The sequence below is a fragment of the Gopherus evgoodei genome, unplaced genomic scaffold (genome assembly GCF_007399415.2).
Source record: "Gopherus evgoodei ecotype Sinaloan lineage unplaced genomic scaffold, rGopEvg1_v1.p scaffold_62_arrow_ctg1, whole genome shotgun sequence".
In the NCBI taxonomy this organism is placed as follows: domain Eukaryota; kingdom Metazoa; phylum Chordata; order Testudines; family Testudinidae; genus Gopherus; species Gopherus evgoodei.
The window spans coordinates 848,136-875,752 of NW_022060083.1; the positions used below are offsets into that span (position 1 = coordinate 848,136).

Sequence of the window (27,617 nt, forward strand, 5' to 3'; positions counted from 1 at the left end):
ACTAATGAACAGTGCCACAGAGAAAGGAAGTGTAAGCCCAAGGTCAGGGAAAGAAAGAGCCAGGAATAAAACCAGGTTTCTTTAATCAAATTTGACTCTCTACTCCACTAGAATCTGGTGGACTCTGCAGTTGAAAGATGGGTAAAACAGGGATGAGAGCAGCAACAGTATTTATCTGAGGTTTTTAGATGAAGAGAATGGAATCACATATAATTCCTTCAATCTACAATGATAATCTCAGCGATGGTGGCTAACATAACACACAGACATGTTCAGGAAGTGAAGGTGAGATGGGTTAAACTATAGAGATACTAGACAGCAGTAACATTTCCAATGACAATTAACATAGGCCCTTTTAAAAGTTTACCCAGCATGCCTCTGCTATCTGGAGTGTTGACTCAACCATTGGGATGACAACCAGCAGAGAGAAGCCATAATGAAAATGCGACTGTTTTGCAATGGAAACTACACTTGGAATGGCAGAATTTGTTTTCTTTCCCCTAGATGGAACCCACAGCAAACAAACACCAGGGAAATCAAACAGCTGTGACAGAATTCATCCTCCTGGGATTCGGGGATCTTCCTCAACTGCAGATTTTTCTCTTCCTGCTGTTCCTAGTGATCTACATCGCGATCATGTCCGGGAACATCCTCATCATTGTGCTAGTTGTGGCTGAACAACACCTATACACCCCCATGTACTTCTTCCTGGGGAACTTGTCCTACTTGGAGACCAGCTACACCTCCACCATGCTGCCCAGGCTGCTTGCCGGGCTCCTGACTGGGGACAAAACCATTTCTGTTACTGGCTGTATAGTACAACTATATTTCTTTTGTTCTCTGGCAGGCACAGAATGTTGTCTCTTATCTGTGATGTCTTATGATCGGTATTTAGCGATATGCAAACCATTGCATTATACAGCACTAATGAATGGCAGGTTGTGCCTCCAGCTTGCGATCGGGTCACGGATAGGTGGATTTGCATCTGTTTCCATCTTAATATCTATGTCACAAATAACATTTTGTGGCCCCAACGAAATTGACCATTTCTTTTGTGATTTTAATCCAATAATAAAACTGTCCTGCAGTGATACTCACGGGCTAGAGGTTTTGGCTGTCATACATTCCTGTATATTCACATTTCCTCCATTTCTGTTGACCCTGGCATCTTATGTTCACATCATCACCACCATTATAAGAAATCCATCCCGCACTGGTAGGCAAAAGGCCTTTTCCACCTGCTCCTCCCACCTCATTTTGGTAACAATTTTCTATGTATTCCTCATCATTGTGTATCTGCTATCAGACTCAGATGCACTGAGAGACTTGAACAAAGTGTGCTCTGTTTTCTATGGAGTCCTGACCCCTTTTGTTAACCCTCTCATCTACAGCCTGAGAAACAAGGAGGTAAACGAAGCCTTGAGAAAAGTTCTCCTTAGAGTTTTTGTCTTTTAAATGAATACAGGGATTCAGACATGATAGATAGGTAGATAAAAGGATAGATAGTATCTATCTACCTAATATACCTCTACCTTATATGTTAAGTGTTATAAAATTTTCAGATGACACCAGAATGAAAACATTTGAGAGAACCTAGGAAGGCAGCTTTAGAACTCTGAGTCATTGGAGCTTGCCCCCTTGTTAATCTGGGCCACTTTCAACTAGCTTCTTAATGACTCTTCATTGCCCCCCCCTCAAAACAAACTAATAGAAGAATTAAAAAAAAACACCCAGAAACCACAGAAAAGTAACAGAGTTGGATCGGGAGAGAAAGAAGGGAGGAAGAGGGGCAGGGAAGGAAAAGGAGAGTAACATCTCGTTTCTATCCACTAGGGATTAATCAAAGTTTTTTGCAAGTTTCAGTTAATCATATCAAATTTGTCTAATGCCTTTTCTTTTCTGAACGTTACCTGCTCTTTAGCTGCCCTGTCAGCCAGGTCGCTTCTTTCCCTGAGGGCAACCTGCTGATTTCTAGTCTAGTTGCTGTCACACGAGTCTAATATGTAAACTTGTGTGTTAAAAAGCCCCCAAATGACAGAGAAGTTAAGAACTGGCCGATTGCTGACTGGGAATGTCAATGATAATTGAACCTGGTGCTATTCCAAATAGAAAGAGCTATCAGTTATTCTTGGAATGGTTTCCATCATTTCGTATGGACTCAGTAGACATTCTGGGCTTCAGAACCATGTCTGCAGTTATTGTGCATGCTGGTTGAGTTGTCTGAGTGCTTGTTGTTGATTTGTGTGTGGATTGTGTTGTACTGGGACATATGTTGATTTGAGTGTGTGGCATGTGAGGGGTTTGTGCTGCAGAGAGGATTTTTTGTGTATTTGGGTTTACTGTGCATGCTCACTGCACTGTTTTGCCATTATGTTGATTTATATGGTGGTTGTGTTATGCTGGGAGATTTGGGTTGATTTGTGCGGGTGTGGGCTGTGAAGAAAGGCTATGCATTCTCAGGGGTATTGTGTGGGTGGTTCTGTTGTTGTGTGAGTAGTTGTGTTAATTTCTTTGCCTTCCTGATTTCATCTGTGATTAACTCTTTTTCCCTGCTAAATGGGGGACCTAAACTTTCTTTCATCTTTCTTTTCTCCTAATGTACTTCTAATTCCTCTTCTTCTTCCTCATATCTCTTGCTAGTGAAACTCATTTTGTCCTATAGTCTTTCTGATTTTGTCCTGACATGCTTGTGTTGTTCTTTTGTACTCAACTTTTGTATGACTCTTTTTTGATTTTCAGGCTGAACACACTTCAGGATGACACAATCCTCGAGTTTTATAGTCTGCAATTTCAACGAAGCCAATCATGACCAATATTTGGAATTTCAACTTACTGCCCTACTTTTACCATTGGAAAAAAAACAAAAATCTCTGACAATTAAGTGAATAAATCCCATTGAAACATTTTAAGCATTTCAAAAACGTCAACTCCTTCATTCTGGATGAAATAAAAACTGCAAACAGTGTAAATTTCCTTCTAGGGGGCCCCATTTCTTGCATTTCAGGTTCTCACTGTCTGTGAGTCATTCTCCTGCACCCACTGGGAAATTACTAGCTTCCCCTGACTAGAGCATCCACACCTGAATAAGAGTGTGACTGTCTGTGAAGATGTGTGTAACCATTCCCAAATGTTTATTTGGAAGTTGAAATGTTGGGTTCTAGTTGTGTGTGTGATTTTGTAGGAGCTGAGTTCATGAATAGGGGATGAGCACTAACAGTGTGCCAGATTACATCTGTACTTACATTGAATGGATGAAGAACATCTTTCTACATTTTCACATATATTAGGTTATTACATCATGTTACCAAATTTCAACCCTATCTGTGCTTTCTGATATCAGTAATGGAGTTTCAATAAAAGTGAGAGTGAAATAACAAACCATGACAGTTGAACTTGTAGCAGCAAATCTTTCATGGTCATCAAAAGCCTTGTGTCTAATAGGTGACTTTAGAAATCAGCAAGCCCTTTCTATGTTTTGGAATATTGAATATCCCAACAGGTTTCTTTGCTGGGGTAATTCCAAATATTAATCATGGTGGAAACCTACACACAACTGTAACATCCTGGTCTGTTTCTCCTCTCTGAAAGGACACTGAGAAGTAGTCATTGGATTAATTCTCTGAATCCTATGTGCTGCTGAGCCCTCTAGATCTGTATGGTATCAGAGGGGTAGCTGTGTTAGTCTGGATCTGTAAAAAGCAGCAGAGTCCCGTGGCACCTTATAGACTAACAGATGTTTTGAAGCATAAGAATTTGTGGGTGAATACTCACTTCATCAGATGCATGTCATAGATCTGAATAGTGACCGGTCACTGTTCCTAGAGGCAGAGATCTCAACACTCATGTTGCTCACCAGAGATGAGCCATTCAGTGCCTCTGATTTCTGGGCATAGATTTACCATGACCTCTGGCATATTTTCTGCTACAAAAGAGATAATCTTTTCCAAAAAGATGCTTACAATTAGAAATAACATTCACAAAACCAAATGGAATTAACTGGACAAAAATGTATTTCCCAAACCACTGAAGAAGGCCTCTTTAGTTATACATGATTGATAACTGCTATCATTGTTGATAAATGCAAAGTAATGTACATTGGAAAACATACTCCCAATTATACATATACAATGATTGGGTCTAAATTAGCTATTAACATTCAAGAAAGATCTTGGAGTCATTATGGATAATTCTCTCATCCACTCAACGTGCAGTGGCAGTCAAAAAAGGTAACAGAAGGTTGGTAATTATTAAGAAAGGGATAGATGATAAGCAGAAAATATCATATTGCCACAATATATATCCATGGATATCTTGAATACTGCGAGCAGATGTGGGTGTCCCACGGTAAAAAAAATATATTAGAAATGGAAAAGATTCAGAAAAGGGCCCAAAAATGGTTTGGTTTATGGAACGGCTTCTTTATGAGGAGATATTAATAAAACTGGGACTTTTCAGCTTAGAAAAGAGAAGACTAAGGGGGGAGCTTTGATTGACATCTATAAAATCATGATTGGTGAGGAGAAAGTTAATGAGGTAATGTTACTTACTCCTTCCCATAACACAAGAATTAAGGGTCACCAAATGAAATTAATAGGCAGCAGGTTAAAAATAAACAAAATGAAGTATTTCTTCACACATCACACACCCAACCTGTGGAACTCTTTGCCGGAGAATGTTGTGAAGGCCAAGACTATCATAGAGTTCAAAAAAGAACAACATAAAATTCATGGAGGGTAGATCCATCAATGGCTATTAGCCAGGATAGGCAGGGATGGTGTCCCTAGCCTCTGTTTGCCAGAAACTTGGAATGAGCAAACAAGGGATGGATCACTTGATGATTACCTGTTTTGTTTATTCCCTCTAGAGCACCTGGTATTGGCCACTGTTGGAAGACAGGTGTCATAAACAGATAATTAAGCGTTAATGCCTCTTTTACCTGTAAAGGATTAAGAAGTTCACCTAGCCTAGCTGACACCTGACCAGAGGAACCAATGGGGAACAAGACATTTCAAAAGGAAGGAGGGAAGTTTTCCTTTGTTGAGAGTTTCAGTTTCAGCCAGAGTGAAAAAGATCAAGGAATCAGCCTCTTATCAGAGTAGTAAATTTTAGAAAAGGATAAACAGGTTTATGTTTATTTTCTTTGTAACTTGTCTTGGTACCATTAAGGGAATTATCAAATTGGGTATTCTTGTGTGTAGTAGGTTTTTGCCCAGGGGAACATCCTCTGTATTTGGAATCTGTTGTCTGTGAGAGTAGCTGGTATGCTAATCTCTCCCACAGGGTTTTCTTTTACCTTTCTTTTCTTTAATTAAAAGCCTTTTTCTTAATACCTGATTGATTTTTAATTTGTTTTTAGATCCAAGGGGGTTGGATCTGGATCCACTAGGAGTTGGTGGGAGAAAGGAAGGAGGGATGGTTAATTTCTCCTTGTTTTAAGGTCCAAGGGGTTTGGATCTGTGTTCACAAGGAAATTGGTGAAGTCTCTCAAGACTACCTAGGGAAGAAAAATAGTGCTTGGGGGTGGTGGCAGCGATACCAGATCTAAGCAGGTAATTAAGCTTAGAAGTGTCCATGCAGGTCCCCACATCTGTACCCTAAAGTTCAGAGTGGGGAAGGAACCTTGACAACAGGATACTGGGCTAGAGGGACCTTTGGTCTGACCCAGTAGAGATGTTTTTATTTTCTTATGGTATGTTCTTTAATACGGTATCTCAAGGGCAGATTTTCAAAGGCACCGAGCGCCCTATCTGCAGGTTTAGATGCATGGATAGTTTTCCAAATTTGGCCTTTGGCATATTTGAAAATATTATCCTTAAGTGTTAGGCACTGAACAGATCTCAAAAAGAATTGTGCGTATCCTTGCAGAGAAATAAACTGATACTATCTGATTACCTTTCGGAGAGATTTGGGAGATATATCTCTGTAATATGAATGAGAAAAGAAAACGTCTAAACTATGTATTGGTAATCAAACGACTGATGCCATTTCTGCAGAAACTGAGCATCAAATAGAAAACTTTGATGTGACTGTGATCCATGTTTGGTTTCTCTTCGAAGATCGCTTTGGTCTCATTACAATATGATAATACTTAAAAGTTATATAGCACTTATTAACATAGATATTAAAGAACTTTGCCTAGTGGATGGAGTATTACTATCTCCATTTTACATAAGAGAACATAAGCATATGCAGAGAATACTTGTTTCCTAAATCTCAAAACACATTAAGGAAATGGAAAGTGACATTACACTGAAGGAAACAGAAGCACAGAGACAGAAAGTGACAAGCCCAGGGGAAGGGAGTGGAGAGCTGGGAATGAAACCCAGGTTTCTGGAATCAAAATCTAGGGTCCACTCCAACTTATTCAGCTGTGCTCTGTAATGAAAACATGGATAAATGAGGTGTGAGCCCAGCAACTATGGCTACGTCTTCTCTACCCGCCGTATCGGTGGGTAGCAATCGATTGCTCGGGGATCGATATATCGCATCTCATCTAGACGCAATATATCGATCCCCGAACACGCTTATATCGATTCCGGAACTCCACCAACCTCAACAGAGTTGCAGAGTCTACACGGGGAGCCGCGGACATCGATCCCGCGCCGTGAGGACAGTGAGTAATTCGATCTTAGATACTTCGACTTCAGCTACTTTATTCACGTAGCTGAAGTTGCGTATCTGAGATCGATTTTCCCCCGTAGTGTAGACCAGCCCGAAGTTTCTTCTAGCATTTTCTTATGAAGTTAATGGAATGGTATTTAATACCCTTAGTCTCCAATGCTAATCTCAGACATTGTGATTAAAGTAATACACAAGCATGTTCACCCTCTCACTTCCCTGGTCCTTCTCGCATGAACAGAGAGCAACAATACCTGAAGTCGAAAGGCACAAACAATTCGATGTTTATTAGCGTGAACTTCCAGCAAGCATGATTCCAGTTTCCTTCTTCAGTGTCCCCCTTCCCAGCTCTTACACCACAGAGCCTTGCCTGTGTCCCTGTTTCTGTTCCTATTCCCTGTTCCCATTTTCCCCTTTAGCAAGACATGATTTTAATTCCCCCATCCCGGTCCCTGTTCTCATTTCCCCCGCCCCGCCTTTTTACTTCCTGATTGACTGCAGACTATATAGTAAAACCTGAGTTTTGCTTAGCTATTCCTTAACCAATCATTTTACTGAAATTTAACTAACCAATCCTAAGATATTGTAACATGGTTATTTAACCAATTATATTCCACCACCTTCATTGGTTTACACCCAGCAAAATTAATTATACAGCAGACAAACAATTACAGAACCAGACAGAAACTATGCAAATAAACATACAAAACAATACAGAAGCGAGAATTTCACAACTACATCTATACAGACATAAGGGTTTTCCAGCTGTGTCTATTGATAAGTGAGTTCTTGCCAGACAGGATGCTGTCTTCTAGGCTCTTCCATTTCTCTGGAGGTGATAGGAATATCAGGGCAGGATTATATTACTAATAGCCCAATAGCACCTTATTTCAATGTGACTAGTTTGGAATGTGAGGATGTGACCGTACACTTCCCAGCTTATGGCTGCCTAACTACATCTTAGCTGATGGCCTTAGCCTGGCACAGTAAGAGAAGGCCATTACACAGATAGTGATCTTTGATTCTTTCTTTTATACTTCTATAACTAGCTAAGCGACAAGACTACACCTACATTATTAAAGTATAGGCCTTTGCAGACAGGCCTGAATATCTATATCCTAACAGGAAGCAAAAGGTGAAATGTGGTCAGCCATAGAGATTCCAGACAGTAACAATGTTTCTAATATGAATTAACATAGGCTCTTTTCAAAAATTGTACCTAGAATGCATCCACCCTACAGAGTCTTGAGTTAACCATTGGGATGGCAATAAGCAGGGGAAAGCCGAAATTGAAATGTTGTTTGCTTTGAAATAGAAGTTAGGTGGTCACTGCCTGGAGGCTTCAGCCATCATACATTCCAGAATATTCACATTTCTTCCATTTCTGTTTACCCTGGCATCTTATGAATAACACTGATGGGGGCTGAGATATCAGTGAGAACTCTTGCCACAGCTGTCTATTTACCATCTCTTATTCAGTCATTTCATGTAATAAAACTGAAATATTTAAATTAGCAGGAGATGAAGACTGGGGATTGGTTGATTTACCTCTGATGTCACCAGGGTCTCAGTATAAAATGGCCTGAGCTACTGACCTGGCCATGAGTAAAGTTTATTCCTAATCTAGTGATTTGACAAAATTCTGCTTAACATAGAGCTTCATTACAACCTAATATCTTCTAATGTAATTTACATCAATATTTTAAATGAGTTTTAACATTAAGGAAAGTGTGAAGAGTATGTTTTAGTCCAGTTTTAAGATCACTCGGGACAAAGCTAATGATGACAAATGTTACATTTCTGACGGATCTCATTTTAATTAGTTTATTCTCATAAATTAATTAAAATATTTACTTGCAAATTCATCTACTCTCAAAGGAGAATAATCCAAATTGAGGGAGGATGCAAAGGTTTCTTCAGACATGAGTGTGGGAGTGAGGGTTCACTGAATGCTAATGGATATAGCTCGGTGTCCTAATTTTCCTCCAGAATGAGTCAGATGGCCACAGGTAGGCAACACCCAGACTGGACACTTGGATTCAAGAAATACTGATTCTGTTAAGCATGGATACATCTATCTATCTATCTTAAATAGTGTATGGCACCAGATTCACAAAACTGTCTGAAGTCTCATTGATCCATGAAAGAGGAGAGATGGGGGCCAGCATGGCTGCAGCATGTATGGACGTTCCAATTGACCTCAGCCATGGGACAAGTTTCAAGAGCTGTCAGGATGTCAAATTGGTGATATAAATCTTTTTACATTGTTAGGACATAGGCTCAAAATTCAATCATCTGTGAATCCTTGGGCCTCGTGACTCATGTGACTCCCTCAATTAACTTCACTGGATGTTTGCCTCAGTAAGAATTAAGTCAGTTCCTCAATGTGTGGCACTGTCTTTTCTAAGGATCTGGGGGTTGCTGTATGTGGCTGTCATGGAGAGAACGTATTGGAGAGGCTCTTTCCAGGCTGTAGTAAAATGAAGGAAGAGTGATGGATGGATGGATGGGTAGCAAACAGGAGCAATCCTATTATTGAATGTGATAGATGGGAAAGTTCAGGGTGTGTTGAAGAAAAAGAACAGCTCCACCCAGATCCTGCCCAGGGCTCTGTTCTTCCTGATGGCCACAGCGTGAAACATGGTTTGAAATATTCATGCATTGAGGTAGAAGGATTACACCCTAGGAAGGCATGGGAAATGAAGAGAGAACAGAGACATTCATTTAGGAGGAGGAAGAGAAAGAGGAAAAAATTCCCTTTTATCTTGCAGGCAGGAAGAGTGAGGGAGAGGCTGAAATGTTGAAGGAAAGAAGGAATAGGAAAGAAGGAATGAAGTTCTAACTCCATCAAAGACATGGGAGATACAGGAGGAATGATTGTGCTCCCACAGGTGAAATGAAGGTGATGATTTATGTGGGCAGTAAATAAGGGATTTGTGTTCCAGTTAGCAGCTATGTATGTTTGTGTTTATTGGGTGTGCTGGTTGAGCGGTATGAGTGGTTGTAATGATTTGTGTGAAGGTTGTGATATTCTGGCAGGTCTGGGTTGATCTGTGTGTGTGAGTGCTGCAGTGAGAGATTGTGTGTTTGCGGTTATTGTGAGATATAGTTATTTTATTGTGAGGGTGCCAACTATGGGAGAGTTTCTCTCTGCTCCACTTTGGTGTTCTCTTTCTCTAAGACTTTTGTCCTCCTCAACTGTAGAGCAGCTATCAGACTGGGAGTGGAATGGCTCTGCTGTGCCCAAGAAAGTCTTATTTATGGACCTATCTATCTCCCTTAGTTCCTGCAGTTCAGCCACTCTGCTGTCCAGAACCCATAAGTGGTGTCTGAAAGTCATAAGATCTTTATACCTGTAAGGGTGTTGGGACTCACCACCATAGCACCTCCTGCTGATCAGCCTTGGGAATTAGCTCAGTCTAGTGGAGCCCCCTCTCCTGGTGGTGTCCCCCCCATTGTTTTGCCCTTGATTGGCATCTGAACCCGCGTCGCTTCCCACTTGGCACCCTCTTCGAGCCATTGCCCTCTGGCAGTGCCCTTTAGTCCATCCTCACCTCCTTAGCTGGAATAGGGGTGTCAATCAGCTGTCTCTCTGCGCCCCAGCCAATGTGGCCAATTGTACCCCTCAAGTCAAACCCCTCTTGGCAGGGGGTTGGTGCCGCTCTAGACAGCCGCTCCCCTCAACCAGGTGTAAGGCAAGGGGAAAGGGGGTGGACCCAGGCCCACCCACTACTCTGGGTCCCAAACCAGGGACTCTCTAGTGGCAGCCATCCTGCTCTCCTTCTCTCCCTCTGTCTGTCCCCATCTCTGAGCCACTTCCCCTTCGGCCCCTCGCACTGGCTATGTCCTTCCCCTCAGAGCCTGCAGCCTGGCAGACACTGGGCTGGAGTTCCTTTCTGCTCTCCGGAGTCTGCCCAGCACTGCACTGTCCCAGGCACTAGTCTCCCAGCTCTGGAGACAGACTTTCCTCTCTCAAAAGCCTGGGAAAGACTGCCTGCTCCATTCCTGGGCAGCCTTTTTATAGGGCTGATCCCGGCCCTGATTGGCTGTCTCCAATCTGGGCCCTGATTGGCTCCCAATAAGCACTTCTCCTATTTGTTTTTTATCTGTGCAGGCCTACTGGCCTGCTGCAGCTTAAATCCTCCAGGAGTGGGGCATCCGCCCCACTACAATACCGAATGCATATCTACCCCACCTGCCCACAAGGCAGGTATTGGTACATGCTGCATTCAGTGCAATGAACTGGATAGCTCCTACTCTGCTGATGGACTTCTGCCTGCATTATTTTTATTTTTGCAGCTTTTTTGTTGGGCATTGTTTCTCTGTGATTTTTGGACGGATGGGGTGGGGGAGAGTTATTGCACTAAGTTTAGAGAATGCTAATCATGTGTATGTAGCTCTCCCTCTCCCTTTCTAAACTCCTTCGCAAACCTCCCTTCTTAGCTGCTCCTGGTCGCTAGCTCCTCTGATCACTTAGAGCTGGCTTTTTAAACCCCTGTTCCCACTCAGTAGCTTCACCCCCTAGTTAAGGGTTTATGGATGCTTAAGGATTTAGGATTCAAAGTCTCATGAGGAAGACTGCAGATTGGTCTATCAGGCCCCTATGCTCAGTAAACAGATTCTCCCCCACCCCCCGCCACACACACACACTCAAAAAAAGGAAAAGAAAAGAAAATGAAAAAAAAAATAATGTCAGTCAAGCAGCAAGCAAAGAACATATAGAAAAACTCACAGACAACAAACTCACCACTTTAGATTAACACATGTCTCTGTGGGTTTCTTTGTTGGTCCAGTTTCAAATATTGGTCAAACCTATTTTCACACATAACCTCCTGGACCAGTTCCCTTCCTAACACAGACACTGGATTGTTATGAGTGGATCGCGCCTCTAAATCCCTCCTGCTGCTGAGACACTTGGATATGGGTAATGGAAGATCAAAGTTCCTAGACATGGATATCTCCAAACTCCCATTGTTTCTCTGGGCGTGAAACATTCAGTCTTGATGACTCCTAATAACATTTTCACTGCTATTGAGGCATGGCTTCCCCAGGACCCACTCCATATTTCCTACTACAAATGAGTTGATCCCATCTGGAATGATGGTTCTGATTAGAAATGACATTTATAAAATCAAAATGTAATTATAAAACAGACGAAGACATGTTCCCCAAATATCAGAGGGGTAGCCGTGTTAGTCTGGATCTGTAAAAGCAGCAAAAAGTCCTGTGGCACCTTATAAACTAACAGACGTTTAGGAGCATGAGTTTTCGTGGGTGAATAGCCGAGAAAGGAATGGCAGACCTCCTGAATCTGATGATCCATCCTATGATCTTTCACACGGTATCTCAAAACCAAATGTTCAAAGGGACTGAGGGTTCATTCTGCAGATGTAGATGCATGGAAAGTTTTAAAAAATGTTGGCCTCGGGTACTTTGGAAAATATTACCCATAAATGTTAGGCACTGAATAGCTCTCAGAAAGAAGGTTCCAAATCCTTGCCAATAAAGAAACTTAATCTCTGATTCCCATTACGAGACATTCAAGGAATATCTCACTGTAGTATGTGGTGGAGGGAAAGGAAATGTCTAAAAAATGTTGTGTGTAGTTAAACAAAAAAATGATGCATTTCTGCTGTGATTCAGATGGAAATATGACATTAAGGCACGTTTACACTTCATAGAGTGTATTGACATTTATGCAGATTCTCATAACAGTATGTTAACACTGAAAATTTATACAACACTCATTTACATAAATATTAAAATGCTGTACAGTGTCTTCAGTATCATATCTCTGTTTTACACAAGAGCATGTGAGCACATATAGACAGCTCTTGTTTCCTAAATTTCAAGTCACATTAAGAAAACAGGAAGTGGTATGATCATCATCGATTACATGAGGGAGGGAAGAGAGGCACAGTGAGAGGAAGTGATAAACCCAAGGTCAGGGAGAGGATGAGCCAGGTAGAAAACCCACCTTTCTGGAATCAAATTCTAGTGTCCACTCCATAATAATATGGTGGACTCTGCCATGTAAATATGGTTTAAAAAATGTATCAGCCAAGCAACAGGATTTTTCTGAGTTTTCCTTATGAAACCAATGGACATTCTGAAAAACATTTACCCCAAAGGCCTCCACCATCTGGAGTTTTGACTCTATCGTTGGGATGACTGCCAGAAGGGAGAAACCAGTATTGAAAATATGACTCTTTTATAATGCACATTAGATTCTCAATTGCGTAATTTCTTTTATTTTCCCTAGATGAAGCTGATGACAAACATACACAAGGGAAATCAAACAACCATCATAGAATTAATCCTCCTGGGATTTGAGGCTGTCCCTCAACTTCCTATTCTTCTATTCCTGGGCTGTTTCTCATAACTGCAACCATGACCAGGAACATCCTAATTGTTGCACTAGTTGTGGCTGATCAGTTCCTTCACACTCCTGTGTATTTCTTCCTGGGGAACTTGTCCTGCTTGGAGACCTGCTACAGCTCCACCATCCTGCCCAGGGTGCTGGCCAGTCTCCTGCATGGAGACAGAACCATTTCTATCACTGGATGAATCACTCAGTTATATATCTTTGGTTCTCTGGCAGGCACAGAATGTTTTCTCTTATCAGCGATGTCTTATAATTTGTATTTAGTGATATGCAAACTTCTGCATTACGCAGCACTTAAGAATGGCAGGTTGTGCCTTCAGCTAGTGGCTGGGTTGTGGACAGGTGGATTTATGTCTGTTTCCATCTTTATATTTATGTTGTCACAATTAATGTTCCATCAGCCCAATGAAATTGACCATTTCTATTGTGATTTTCATCCTGTAATAAAACTATCCTGCACTGACATCCACATGGTAGAAGTTACTGATTTCATATCTTCCTCCATATTCACCCTACCTCCATTTCTGTTGACATTGACATTCTATGTTTGTATCATCTCCACCATCCTGAGAATCCCTTCCACCACTGGGAGGCAAAAGGCTTTTTACACCTGCTCCTCTCACCCCATTGTGGTGACAATTTTCTGTGGGACATTGATCCAGGTTTATCTGCTATTGGACTCTGATGCACTGAGGGACCTGAATAAAGTATTCTCTGTCTTTTATGTCCTGACCCATTTGTTGACCCCCATCATCTGCAGCCTGAGAAACAAGGAGGTAAAGGAAGATTTGAGAAAACCTCTCCTTAGATCTTTTGTGTTTTACAAGAATTGAAATTTTTAAGCTTATATATATGAGCCAATCATGGGGTCATGATCTTGCAAATTCTGACTCACATGAGTAGCCCATACTCATCTTTGTGTGCCTGCTGAACTCATGACTGTCAGAATCAGAACTTCCTTTATGCAAGTGTCAAGTCTGTGTGTTGCTTACATGTGGGCTTCTGATTTATTTTGGAGGAAAATTAGAAGAGTGAGTTGTACATCTAGACTTTTACTGCATTCTCACACCCAGACTCAAGTCTGAAGAACGCTGTGCATCCTCCTTGAATTGGGATTATTCTCGTTTGAGTGTGAATGAATTTGCAAGTAAATATTTTAATGAGTTCATGAGAATAAAATAATTAAAATAAGATACTTAAGAAATTTAGCATTTGTCATCTATTGTTTTGTCCCAAGTGATCTTAAAACTGTACAAAATCATACTCTTCACACTTTCTTTAATGTTAGAACTCATTTAAAATATTTGTGTAGGTTAAACATTTGAAAACATTAGGTGGTAATGAAACTCTGGGTTAAGAAAAATGTCAAATAGCCAGATTAGGAATACATTTTACTCATGATCAGGTTAGTAGATCAGATTACTTTCTACTGGGACCCTGGTGACATCAGGCATAAATCAACCAATCTCCAGTTGTCTTCTCCTGCTCATTTGAATGTTTCAATTCTATTACATGAAATGACTGCACAAAGAAAGTAGATGAACCGGTGTGGCAAGAGTTCTCATTGATATCGCCACACTCATCAGTGTTATTGGATTTTCCATGGCCACAAGCTACCTTCATCACAGGGTTGGTGAGATTCTGCTACTCTATTCCAGGATCAGCCAAGGGAAAGATTTCTGAGTCAGAAAGAAGCAGTTTCCTCCTCTGGGTTCTCCCTTGCTCCCTGGCAGGAGTAATTTTCTTCTGGCAGGTCATGGTACTGGAAACTAAAATTGTACTGCCAAAATTGTCTATTTTTGTCTTTTCAGTTTGGTGTCATCTCCAAATTTTATAACAATTATTATATAAGATGCATGTGTATGGTCCAAGAAAGATATTATATGAAATGGAGGCATCATATTAATTCCAGAATAACCAGTAACAAAAACTCTGGCCGATAAGCTGACTTATAGGAATAACGTCTGTACATGTAAATTAGTGGCAGGCTACTATACATACTTGGTCCAGACCAAGAGATGGATAAATGATTTTCTGCATGTAAATGGTGTATATTTACACCATGGAAACACATTCACAAAGCTGTCTGATGTCTTACTGATCCCCCAAAGAGGAGAGAAGGAAGCCAGCATGCTCGGAGCATGCATGGAAATTCCAATTGTCCTCAGCTACGAGACAAATTTCTAGAACTGAGAGATGTCAAACCTGTGCTATAAATCTTTTTATACTGAGTTTGAGGGAAAGTGGGTTAGGATTTAGGATTAAAATGTAATTGCCTGTGTATTCTTGGGCATCATTGTAACCCATGTGTGTTGCTCAATTAACTTCACCAGTTGTTTGCCTCAGTAAGAATTCAGTGAGTCCCTCAATGTGTGGCACTGACTTTTCCAAGGATTTGGGGGTTGCCCATGGAGAGCATGTATTAGAGAGGCTTTTTCCAGGCCACGATAGAAATAAGGAGGAGTGATGGCTGATATGTGCAATCTCTATCATTCGATGTGATAGATGGAAAAGTTCAGGGTATGCTGAAGAAAAAAGAACAGCTCCACTCATATCCTACCCAGGGTCCTCTTCTTCCTGATGGCCACAATGCACCACATGCTCTGAACTATTCATGCATTTTGATGGGAGGATCACACTCCAGGAAGGGCTCAGAGATGAAGAGGGAATGAAGATACTCAGCATTCAGAAGGAGGAAGAAAGAGAGTAAACAGTTGCCTTTTCTCCTGCCTGGAGAAAGAGTAAGGGAGATACTGAAATGTTGAAAGGAAAGAAGGAATAGGAAAGAGGTAATGAAGATCTAACTCCATCAAAGACACTGAAGATACAGAAGGAATGAATGTGCTCCCAAAGGTGAAATAAGACTGATGGAGGGTCACCTATAACCATCATGCCCAGGCTGGCTCCCCTTTTACAACGTCTACACTCTGATGCTTCATCAGCATGTCCACATCAGATTACTGCACTGGGGCACCACTCTACAGCACAGTAACTGCAAAGCAATGACTTAGGAACCACTGTGATGGGTTGGATCACAGAACCCCCCTTGGGAACTGCCAACTAATGTGCCAAGACTACTTCTGCCCCTGCTTTCCCTGCCAGCTTGGGACTCCAGCATCCTTTCTTGCTGATCCAGACAAGCCAGTCTGCTCCAACACAGACCCAGGGTGTGAACCACATGCCCCCAAGGCTGCAGACTTAACCTGAAAGCAGCTTACAGAAGTGTTCTTGATTTTAACACTCAGGTGCCCAACTCCCAGTGGGGTCTAAACCCCAAATAAATCTGTTTGCTGAATGACCTTTTATAAATTGTTCGCTCTCTATAGCACTGATAGAGAGATATGCACACCTGTTTGTTCCCCACCCAGGTATTAATACATACTCTGGGTTAGTTAATAAGACAAAAGTGATTTTATTAAACACAGAAAGTGGGATTTAAGTGGTTCCAAGTAGTAACAGACAGAGCAAAGTGAAATAAAATAAATCACACCAGTGTATGTCTAATACTGTATTAAAACTGAATACCTATAAAATCGCACCCTCAGAGATATATCAGTAAGTTTCTTTCACAGTCTGGATGCCTTCCTAGTCTGGGCACAATCTTTTCTCCTAGTACAACCCTTGTTCCAGCTCAGGTGGTAGCTAGAGGATTTCTCATGATGGTTCCTCTTTCCTCTTTGTTCTGTTCCACCTACTTACATAGCTTTTGCATAAGGCGGGAATCTTTTGTCCCTCCCTGGGATCCCACCCCTCCTTCTAAATGGAAAAGCATCAGGTTAAAGATGGATTCTAATTCAGGTGACATGATCACATGTCACTGTAAGACTTCACTACCCACTTGCCAGCATACACATAAACAGGAAGACTTACCAGTAAAACAAAGCCATCAACAGACAAGTCTCCTGACTAATGGGAGCCATCAACATTCCAAACCAGCATTAGTGGCCCACACTTTGCATAACTACAATAGGCCTATAGAGTTAGGTTTCATATTTCTAGTTTCAAATACCAGAGTGGTACACTTATACAAATAGAATGATCACTTACAGTATATTATAAGTTTTGTACTGATACTTTACAAGAGACCTTTTGCATGAAGCATATTCCATTTACATTATATTCACACTCATTAGCATATTTTTTATAAAATCATATAGAGTGTGTCACAGCCACTATCGTATCGAGGCTTTCTGCTGTTTTGTCTGATAACCAGTCAACTCAGTCTCAGCTTTTCTAAATCCCACAGATTGAAGCTGTCCATTCTAAACCCATCCCTCTATTGGATGGAGAAGAAAATCCTGTGTTGTTCCAGAAGACTGACCTCTTCACCGTTTGTTACTAAGGGTGCATCAGGTTGCCTGGCAACACCACTCTAGATTCTCTTTGGGAACAATTCCCATGTGGTCTCCAAAACACAAAACAAGGGAAATGGTGCTGTGAAAGTGATAATCTGTATCTCTCCAGGTGCATTATGCAAGAATTTATATAGGGACATTAAACAATAGAAGACGAAGACGAAGACAACTCTTTTTTGATGTCATTCTCCTCTCACTTACCCCAGTTTTCGAGCAGTACATCTCTCTTGGATTAAGTTCAGTTATTCCTGATTTATACTGGGGTGAGTGAGAGGGGAATTATTTCTCAATTAATTCCTTAAAAAGCTTAAAACTTCATTTTATTTTCCATGTTAACTAAGTTATTGTAATTCACTTTTAACTGTTCACATTTCTCTATTCATATTATATTGATGTTCCCCACAAGATAAAAGTTTAGGGGAAATAGAAAGAAGAAAAAAAGAAGAGAAGAAAGGTAAAGGATCTGGATGGGAGGAAAGCAGAGGGGGGAAGGCGGGCAAGGATGAGAATGGAAAGAGTCTTCTAAGTTTCCATCCATTACTGATTAATCAAAGCCTTTATTAAGTTAGAACTAATTGTTCAAAACTGGTATGAAATCTTTCTTCTTCTAAATGTTACCTGCTCTTTGGATGCCCTGTCAGCCAGGTTGCTCTGGCAGGGTTCTATCTCTAGAGGCAATCGGCTTAGTCCTTCACTAGGAAGTGAAAAGCTCTGCTGTGAGACAAGAGTAATTTGTGCATATGGGTGTGTGCGCCTCTGTGTGTGTATGTGTCACTATTCCAAAGTCTTTGTCTGAATTCTGAAATGTTGGGTTCTAGCCGTATACTTGATTTTTTTAAAGTGCTGGGTTCATGAATAGGGGCTGGGCATTAACTGTGTGCCACATTATGTCTGTACTCATGTTGAATCGATGAAGAATATTTCCACATATACTAAGTTTTTACATCATGTTACCAAATTTCACCCCTGTCTGTGCTTTCTGACATCAGCAAGGTGATTACAAAAAAGGTGAGGTTCACATAACCAACCATGACAGCTGTACTCTTAGCAGCAAATCTCTCCTGGTTATCAGAAGGGTTGTGTCTTGTAGGTGATTTTAGATATCAGCAAATCTTTCAAGAGGTCTGTTCTCATCCTTAATAACATTAAAATGGCCATACTGTATCGGACCAATGGTCTATCTAGCCCAGGGACCTCTTTCCCAAAAGTGGCAAGTGGCAGAACTTTCAGAGGAAATTAACAGAAAAGAGAAATCAACAAATGATCCACCCACTGTTGCTCATTTCCAGCTTCTGGCAAACAGAGGCTAGGGACACCATCCCTTCCCACCCTGGCAAATAGCCATTGATGGAGCTGTCCTCCATGAAAATGTCTAATTCTTTTTTGAACCCTGTTATTACAGAATCAGAGACTCATAGAAGATTAGTGCCTAAAGAGACCTCAGAAGGTCATCTAGTCCAACCCCTTGCACAAAGCAGGACCAAGACCAACTAAATCATCCCAGCCAGGGCTGCGTCAAGCCTGGCCTTAAAAATCTCTAAGTGCCTGAGGGGGGCTACACACTCTTGCCAGTGCCCCTCCCTTCGCTAATTCCCTAGTGACAGACGACATGACCCAGGACAGCCAGTGAGTCAGTAGCTCCCCACAACCCCTAGCAGCTCGGTGGGCCAATCGATACAGGTCACAGGTGGACAGAAAGCTGGCTAGATCATAGGGCTCAATGGGTAATGACCAATGGCTCCATGTCTAGCTGGTAGCCTGTATCAAGAGGAGTGCCCTAAGGGCTGGTCCTTGGGCCAGTTTTGTTCAATATATTCATTAATGATCTGGAGGATGACGTGGATTGCACCCTCACCAAGTTTGCAGATGACACTAAACTGGGGAGGAGTGATAGATACGCAGGAATCAACAGTTTGCCCTTGTTGCCATGAAGGCTAGCGGCATCTTGGACTGTATAAATAGAGGTATTGCCAGCAGATTGAAGGACATGATCATTCCCTTCTATTTGGCATTGGTGAGGCCTCCTCTGGAGTACTGCATCCAGTTTTGGGTCCCACACGTCAAGAAAGATGTGGAAAAATTGGAAGCAGTCCAGTGGAGGGCAACAAAAATCATTAGGGGGCTGGAGCACATGATGTATGAGGAGAGGCTGAGGGAACTGGGTTTATTTAGTCTGCAGAAGAAAAGGATGAGGAGGGATTTGATAGCTGCTTTTAACTATCTGAAAGGGGGTTCCAAAGAGGATGGATCTAGACTGTTCTCAGTGGTAGCAGATGACAAAACAAGGGGTAATGGTCTCAATTTGCAGTGACGGAAGTCTAGGTTGGATATTAGGAAAAAAAATATCACTAAGAGGGTGGTGAAGCACTGGAAAGGGTCACCTAGGCATGTGAGGTCCCTTCCAACCCTGATATTCTATGACTCTGTGATGCCTGTTAATTTCACTGAGTAACTCCTGGTTCTTATGTTAAGTGAAAGAATATGTAAGACATCCTTATTTACTTTCTCCACACCATTCATGATTTTATAGACCTCTATCATATCCCCCCTTAGTGCTCTCTTTTAAAGTTGAAAAGTCCTTTTTAATCTCTCCTTACATGGAAATTCTTTCTAATCATTTTGGTTTCCCTTCACTATTTTCTTTCTCAATTCTAAAATATCTTTTTTGAAATGGGGTAAGCAGAACTGCATTCAGTATTCAAGATATGGGCATGCCATGGATTTATATAGAGGCAATATCATATTTTCTGTCTTAGTATCTACCCTTTTCTTAATTATTCTGAACATTCTTTACTCTTTTTTGATTGCAGCTGCACATTGAGTGGATGGTTTCAGAGAACTATCCACAATGACTCCAAAATCTCTTTCTTGAGTGGTAACATGTAATTTAGTCCCCATCATTGGTATGTATAGTTGGGATTATATTTTCCAGTGTGTATTACTTTGCTTTTATCAACATTCAATTTCATCTGCCCTTTTGGTGCCCAGTCACCCAGTTTTGTGAGGTCCTTTTGTAACTCTTCACAGTCTGCTTTGGACTTAATTATCTTGAATAACGTTGTATCATCTGCAAATTTTGCCACCTTAATTTTTACCCTTTTTTTCAGATCATTTATGAATATATTAAACAGCCCTGGTCTCAGTAGAGACCCCAGGGGACATCGCTATTTACCTCTTTCCATTCTAAAAACTGACCATTTATTCTTACCCTTTTTTCTCTATCTTTTAACCAGTAACTGATGTATGAGAGGACCTTCCTGTTTGTTCCAAGGCTGCTTTCTTTGCTTAAGATCCTTTGGTGAGGGAACTTGTCAAAGGCTTTCTGAAAGTCTAAGTACACTAAATCCACTGGATCACCCTTGTTCACATGCTTGTTGACCTCCACAAAGAATTCTAGTAGATTGGTGAGACATGATGTCCCTTTAAAAAAGCCATATTGACTCTTCCCCAAAAAATCATGTTCATAGATATGTGTCTGACAATTCTCTTTACCATAATTTCAACCTATTTCCCTGGTTCTGAAGTTTGATTTACCAGTCTGTAATTGCCAGGATCTCTTCTGGAGCCTTTTTTAAAAAAAAATAAGTGTCAGATTATCTATTTTCTAGTCATCTGGTGCAGGAGCTGATTTAAATGATACCACACAGAGTCATTTTGTAATTTCGTATTGGAATTCCTTCCAAAGTCTCGGATTAATATAATCTGATCCTGTTGATTTACTAATGTTTAATGTATCTATATCCAAAACCTCTCCTATTGACACCCCAATCTGTAACGGTTCCTCAGATTTGTCACCTAAAAAGGATGGCTTATGCATGAGGAATCTCCCTCACATTCTCTACAGTGAGGACTGAAGAAAACAATTCATTTAATGTCTCCACAATGGCCATATTTTTCTTGAATGCTCCTTTAGCACTTCCATCATCCAGTGGCCCAACTGATTGTTTGGTAAGCTTCCTGACTCTTAGACATTTGAACACATTTTTGCTCTTATATTTTGGTTAATTTGCTCTTTAGATTCTTTTCTTTTCTTTTCTTTCTTTTCTTTTTGGGGGAGAGGGTGAGGGAGGCTTCCTAATTATATTTTTACACTTGTCTTGCTAGAGTTAGTGCTCCTTTCTATTTTCCTCAGTAGGATTTAACTTCCAAATTTAATAGGATATCTTTTTGCCTCTAACAATATGTTTCACTTTTTTGTTTAGCCATGGTGGCATGTTTTGATCCTCTCACTATTTTTTTTTAATTTGGGGTAAATATTTGATTTAATCCTTTATTCTTATGTTTTTTTTTAAAGTTTCCATGAAATTGTCAGGCATTTCACTTTGGGGACTGTTCATTTAAATTTTCAATTAACGAGCTTCCTCATTTCTGTGCAGTCCCCTTTTGTAAAGTTAAATGCTACTGTGGTGGGCTTCTTTGATTTTTGCCACCACACAAGGCTGTTAAATTTATTAATTTAGGTCGCTATTACCAAGCAGTTCAGCTACAGTTACCTCTTGGACCAGATCCTGTGCTCCATTTAGGAGTGAATCAAGAATTGTCTCTCCTCTTGTGGGTTCCAGGACTAGCAGCTCCAAGAAGCATGTACCCAGTCAATATGGGGATAGTTGAACTACCCCATTATTATTATTAAGGTTTTTTTTAATTTTAATCTCCCTGAGCATTTCACAATCACCATCACTATTATCATCCTTGTCAGGCAGTCAGTAATATATCCGTACTGCTATATTCTTATTATTAGAGCATGGAACTACTATCCATAGAGACTCTATGGTACAGTTTGATTCCTTTAAGATTGTTACTTTATTTGATTCTAGACTTTCTTTCACATATAGTGCCACCCCCCCATCAACATGCCCTACTCTGTTGTTCTTATATATTTTGTACCCTGGTATTATAGTGTCCCACTGATTATCATCATTCCACCAAATTTCTGTGACGTACCTGTTGGCTTTCCCAAACCCTTTGTCATAACATTTTTTCCCAGATTTGGACCTTAGAGTCCAAAATATGGGTGTTAGCATGAAAACCTCCAAGCTTAGTTACCAGCTTGGACCTGGTAAAGCTGCCACCAGCCAGGGATTTATACAGTACCTAGCTCACTGTGGTCTCCCCAAAACCTTCCCTGGGGGACCCCAAGACTCAGATTCCTTGAGTCTCACAACAAAGGGGAATAAACTATTTCCCTTTCCCCTCCTCCCCTCCAGGTGTTCCCTCCCTGGGTTCCTGGAGAGATATACAGAAGCAAGCTCCGTGAATCTAAACAGAGGGATTCCACCCTCCCTGTTTCCAGCCCTGGAAACACAAGTACCGAGAGAGCTAATCTCTCTTTCCCCCTCACCCAGAGGGTATGCAAAGTCAGGCTTAGTAAATCTTACACAAAGAGATTTTCCCCCTGACTTCTTCCTCCCACCTATTCCCTGGTGAGCTGCAGACTCAATTCCCTGGAGTCCCCACTAAAGAAAAACTCCAACAGGTCTTAAAAAGAAAGTTTTATATAAAAAGAAAGAAAAGGACATAAAAATGGTCTCTCTATATTAAGGTGACCAATACAGGGTCATTTGCTTAAAAGAAAAAAATGAATAACCAGCCTTATCCAAAAAGAATACAATTTAAACATTCCAGCAACTACACACATGTAAAAACAAAAGAAAAACAATATAAACCTATTGTCTTACTATCATTGTACTTACAACTTGGAAACAGAAGATTAGAAAGCCAGGAGACAGAAAGATCACTCTCCGAGCCGAGAGGGTACAGATACAAGACAAAGAACAAAGAACTCACACCCCAAAACTTCCCTCCACCCAGATTTGAAAAAGTCTTGTTTCCTGATTGGTCCTCTGGTCAGGTGTTTCAGGTTACTCCTTTCCAGGTGAAAGAGACATTAACCCTTAGCTATCTGTTTATGACATCCTTAGTTTAAAAGCTCCTCTACAGCCTTTTAAAATTTTAAATGCCAGCAATCTGGTTCCATTTCGGTTTAGGTGGAGCCCATCCTTCTGTAAAGGTGCCTCCTTCCACAAAATATTCTCCAGTTCCTAATAAAACTAAACCCCTCCTTTCTATACTGTTGTTTAATCCATGCATTGAGAACCTGCAGTTCCATTGTGCAATTAGCCCTGAATGTGTAACTGGAAGCATATCAAAGAATGCTCCCATGAAGGTCCCTGACTTTAATCTCTTACCTAGCTGTCTAAATTTGGTCTCCAGGACCTCTCTCTTATCTTTTCCTATGTCACTGGTACCTACATGTACCATGACCACTAACTCCTCCCCAGCACTACACATAAGTCTATCTAGAGGTCTTCAGAGATCTGCAGTCTTCTCAATAGCAAGCAATTCACCATGCGGTTCTCCCAGTCATCGCAAACTGTGCTATCTATGTTTTTAGATTCCCCATTACTGTTACCTGGCTCTTTCTAGTAACTGTGGATCCTTCCCTAGGACAGGTATTCTCAGTGCAAGAGGATACTACCATGACATCATCTGGAGAGAAGGTCTCAACTATGGAACAGTTTCTTTCTGTTCCACTTTGGTGTTCCCCTTCCCTGGGATTTTCATCCTCCTCAACAGCACAGAGGCTGTCAGACCCGGGTTTGGGACTGTTCTATTGTGCCCCGGAAAGTCTTCTCTGTGTCCCTTTTCTGTCTTCCTTAGCCCCTCCAGCTCAGACACTCTGGTCTCCAGAGCCTGTACTCGGTCTCTGAGGGCCAGGAAGTCCTTGCACAAAATGTGCACATATGCCACCTGCCCACAAGGCAGATAATCAAACATGCTGCATTATATGAAATTAACTGGATAGCTCCTACTCTGCTGTTGGACCTCTACCTACATTCTCTTTTTCCTCTTTCGGCTATTTTTGTTAGATGTTGTTTCTTTGTGGGTTTTTTGGAAGGAACGAGGCAGGGGAGGTTTATTGCCTTATGTTTAAAGAATGTTAATGAAGTGTATCTAGCTCTTCCGCTCCCTCTCTAAACTCCCTCAGAAAACTCTCATTAGCTGCTTCTGATCGTGAATTCCTCCAGTCACTTAGGAGCTGGCTTTCTAAACCCCTGTTCTGAGTAGCCCTGCCCCCTGCTTACGGCTTAATGGGTGCTAAAGGGCTTAGGGATCAAAGCCTCATTAAAGAGTTCTCAGCCTTGGGTTTGGGAAAGGCCACTAGGTTCAGCACATGGCTTCCCCAAAAAGACCACACTATAACTTCAGTCAAGCAGCAAGCACACAACAAACAAACAGACAAACTCACCACTTTGGATTAATGAATGTCCCTATAGGTTTATTTGTTGGGACAATTTCAATTATTAGTCAAGAGGAAAACCCAGCTTCAAACAGAACATCCTGGACCAGTTCCCTTCTCAAAACAGACACTAGATTGTTATTATTGGATCAAAATTCTAATCCCATGTGCTGCTGAGGCACTTGGATATGGGTAATGGATGGTCAATGTTCCTAGATATGGATCTCGACGGTCCCACGGTTCCACGACATTCAGTGTTGATGTCCCTTGTCACTGCAACAGAGGTATGGCTTACCCATGACCCATTCCATATTTCCTTTTCCGAAAGAGTTGATCTGATCCAGAATGATAATTTCAATTATAAAAAAATTTATAAAAATATTAAAAAGACAAGGACATGTTCCCCAAAATATCACAGCAACCTTAGCCAAGGAAGCACTGGCAGACCTCCTTAATCTAATGATCCATCCTACGTTCTTTCACATGGTAGCTCAGGGCCAGATGTTCAAAAGGGACAGAAAGTCCAATCTGCAGTTGTAAGTGCATGGAAAAATTTAAAAAACTGGCCTTGGGCACTTTGGGAAATATTACACATAAATGTTAGGCGCTGAATAGCTCTCAAAAAGAAGGCGGCAAATCCTTGCAAAGAAAGAAATCTACTATCTGATTACCTTGAGAACAGATTTGGGAGAGAGCTCTCTGTCATGTGGGGCTGGGGGAAAGGAAATATCTGAAAACTCTGTGTTTTTAAACAAAAAATTGATGCCAAATCTGCGGAGATTGAGGTGGAAATATGACATTGAGGCATGTTTAGTTTCTTTTCGAAGAATGTATTGAAAGTTATACATATTTTCACAGCAGTTTGCTAACACTGAGAAATTATAAGGCAAACTCACTGATGAAACTATTAAACTTTGTACAGTATCTTCAGAATCATATTTCAATTTTATACAAGATCCTGTAGGCATATGTAGAGCACTCTTGTTGGCTAAATTTCAGGTCACATTATGAAAACAGTAAGTGGTAACATCAATTATCACATAAAGGAGGAAAGAGAGGCACAGTGAGAGGAAGTGATGAACTGATGGTCAAGGAGTGGTGGAGTCAGTTATAAAACCCATGTCTCTGGAGTCAAACTATTTTGTTACTCCATTGGAATATGGTGGACTCTGCAGTGTAAATATGGGTAAATGAATTATCAGCCCAGCAATAGGATTTTTCTAAGGTTTCCATATAAAACCAATGGAGTGACATTTAATTCATCATAATTTACATTGATAATCTCAGACACTGTGCCTATAGAAATAAACAAACATGGTCAGGCAGCTGAAGATGAGATGTATTCAAGAGATTCCAGGAAGTAGTTACATTTCCAATATCAATTAACTTTGGCATTTTTTTCAAATTTGTACCCCAGCTATCTTCACTCTCTGGAATCTTGACTCAACTGTTGGGATGGCTACCAGCAGGAAGAAAATGTAATAGAAAATATGACCGTTTGTAATGGAAGTGATATTCTCAATTGCATAATTTCTTTTATCTCCCCTAGATAAAACTGATGACAAACATACATGAGGGGAATCAAACAACCATCACAAAATTCATCCTCCTGGGATTTGGGGATCTCCCTCAACTTCATATTCTTCTCTTCCTGCTGTTCCTAGTGATTTATATTGTGACCATGGCTGGGAACATCCTCGTCATTGTACTTGTTGTGACTGATCAGCACCTGCACACCCCCATGTAGTTCTTCCTGGGGAACTTGTCCTGCTTGGAGACCTGTTGCACCTCTACCATACTGCCCAGGGTGCTGGCCAGTCTCCTGACTGGGGACAGGTCTATTTCTGTTATGGGCTGCATCACTCAATTTTATTTCTTTGGTTCTCTGGCAGGGACAGAGTGTTTGCTTTTATCTGTGATGTCCTATGATCGGTATTTAGCAATATGCATACCTCTGCATTATACAACATGTATGAATGGCAGGTTGTGCCTCCAGCTAGTGGTTGGGTTGTGGATAGGTGGATTTATGTCTGTTTCCATCTTTATATTTATGTTGTCACAATTAAAGTTCTGTGCCCCCAATGAAATTGACCATTTCTTTTGTGGTTTTCATCCAATAACAAAACTCTCCTGCACTGACACCCACATAGTAGAAGTTGCTGGTTTAATATCTTGCGCTATGTTCACATTGCCTCCATTTGTATTGACAGTGGCATCCTATGTTTATATCATCTCCAACATCATGAGAATCCCTTCCACCGCTGGAAGGCAAAAGGCTTTTTCCACCTGCTCCTCTCATCTCATTGTGGTGACAATTTACTATGGGACATTGATCCTAGTGTATCTGCTATCAGACTCTGATGCACTGAGGGACCTGAACAAAGTGTTCTCTGTCTTCTACGGAGTCCTGACCCCTTTGGTTAACCCCCTCATATACAGCCTGAGAAACAAGGAGGTAAAGAAAGCCTTGAGAAAAGCTCTCCTTAGATCTTTTGTCTTTTTCAGGAATTCAAATTTTTAAGCTAATATTTATGTGATATTGCATTCCATATTATTTTATGAAAATATTCTAATGTGTGAATATAATGTAACTTGAGTATGCTGCATGAAAAAGGTCTCTTTTAAGATATAATTACAAAGTTTATAATCCACTGAGTGTGCTCATTCTATTTGTATGATTGCATCCTTCTTGTATCTGAAACTAGAATATGAAATATAACACTGAGGGCCTATTGTAATTATGCAAAGTATGGGCCATTAATGGTGGTTTGGAATCTTGATGTCCCATCAACTACGACAATTGTTTGTAAATGGCTCTGTTTACATGCAAACCTTCCTGTGAGTCAGGCCTGGAAGAATGGAGGCTTGGGATCTGATAGGACATGTGACTACGTCACCTGGTACTGGAATTCATCTTAATCCCGGTGCTTTTCCATTTAGAAGGAGGGGTGAGGACCTAGAGAGACAAAAGATTCCTGCCTTGTGTCAAAGCTATGTAATGGGGAGGAACAGATAAAAG

At 40.9% G+C, this 27,617-nt stretch overlaps 1 pseudogene; it reads left to right on the plus strand.

Moving 5' to 3' along the window:
• Positions 1-636: 636 nt before the first annotated feature.
• Positions 637-27,119, plus strand: LOC115643565 (annotated as a pseudogene).
• The last annotated feature ends 498 nt before the right edge of the window (positions 27,120-27,617 follow it).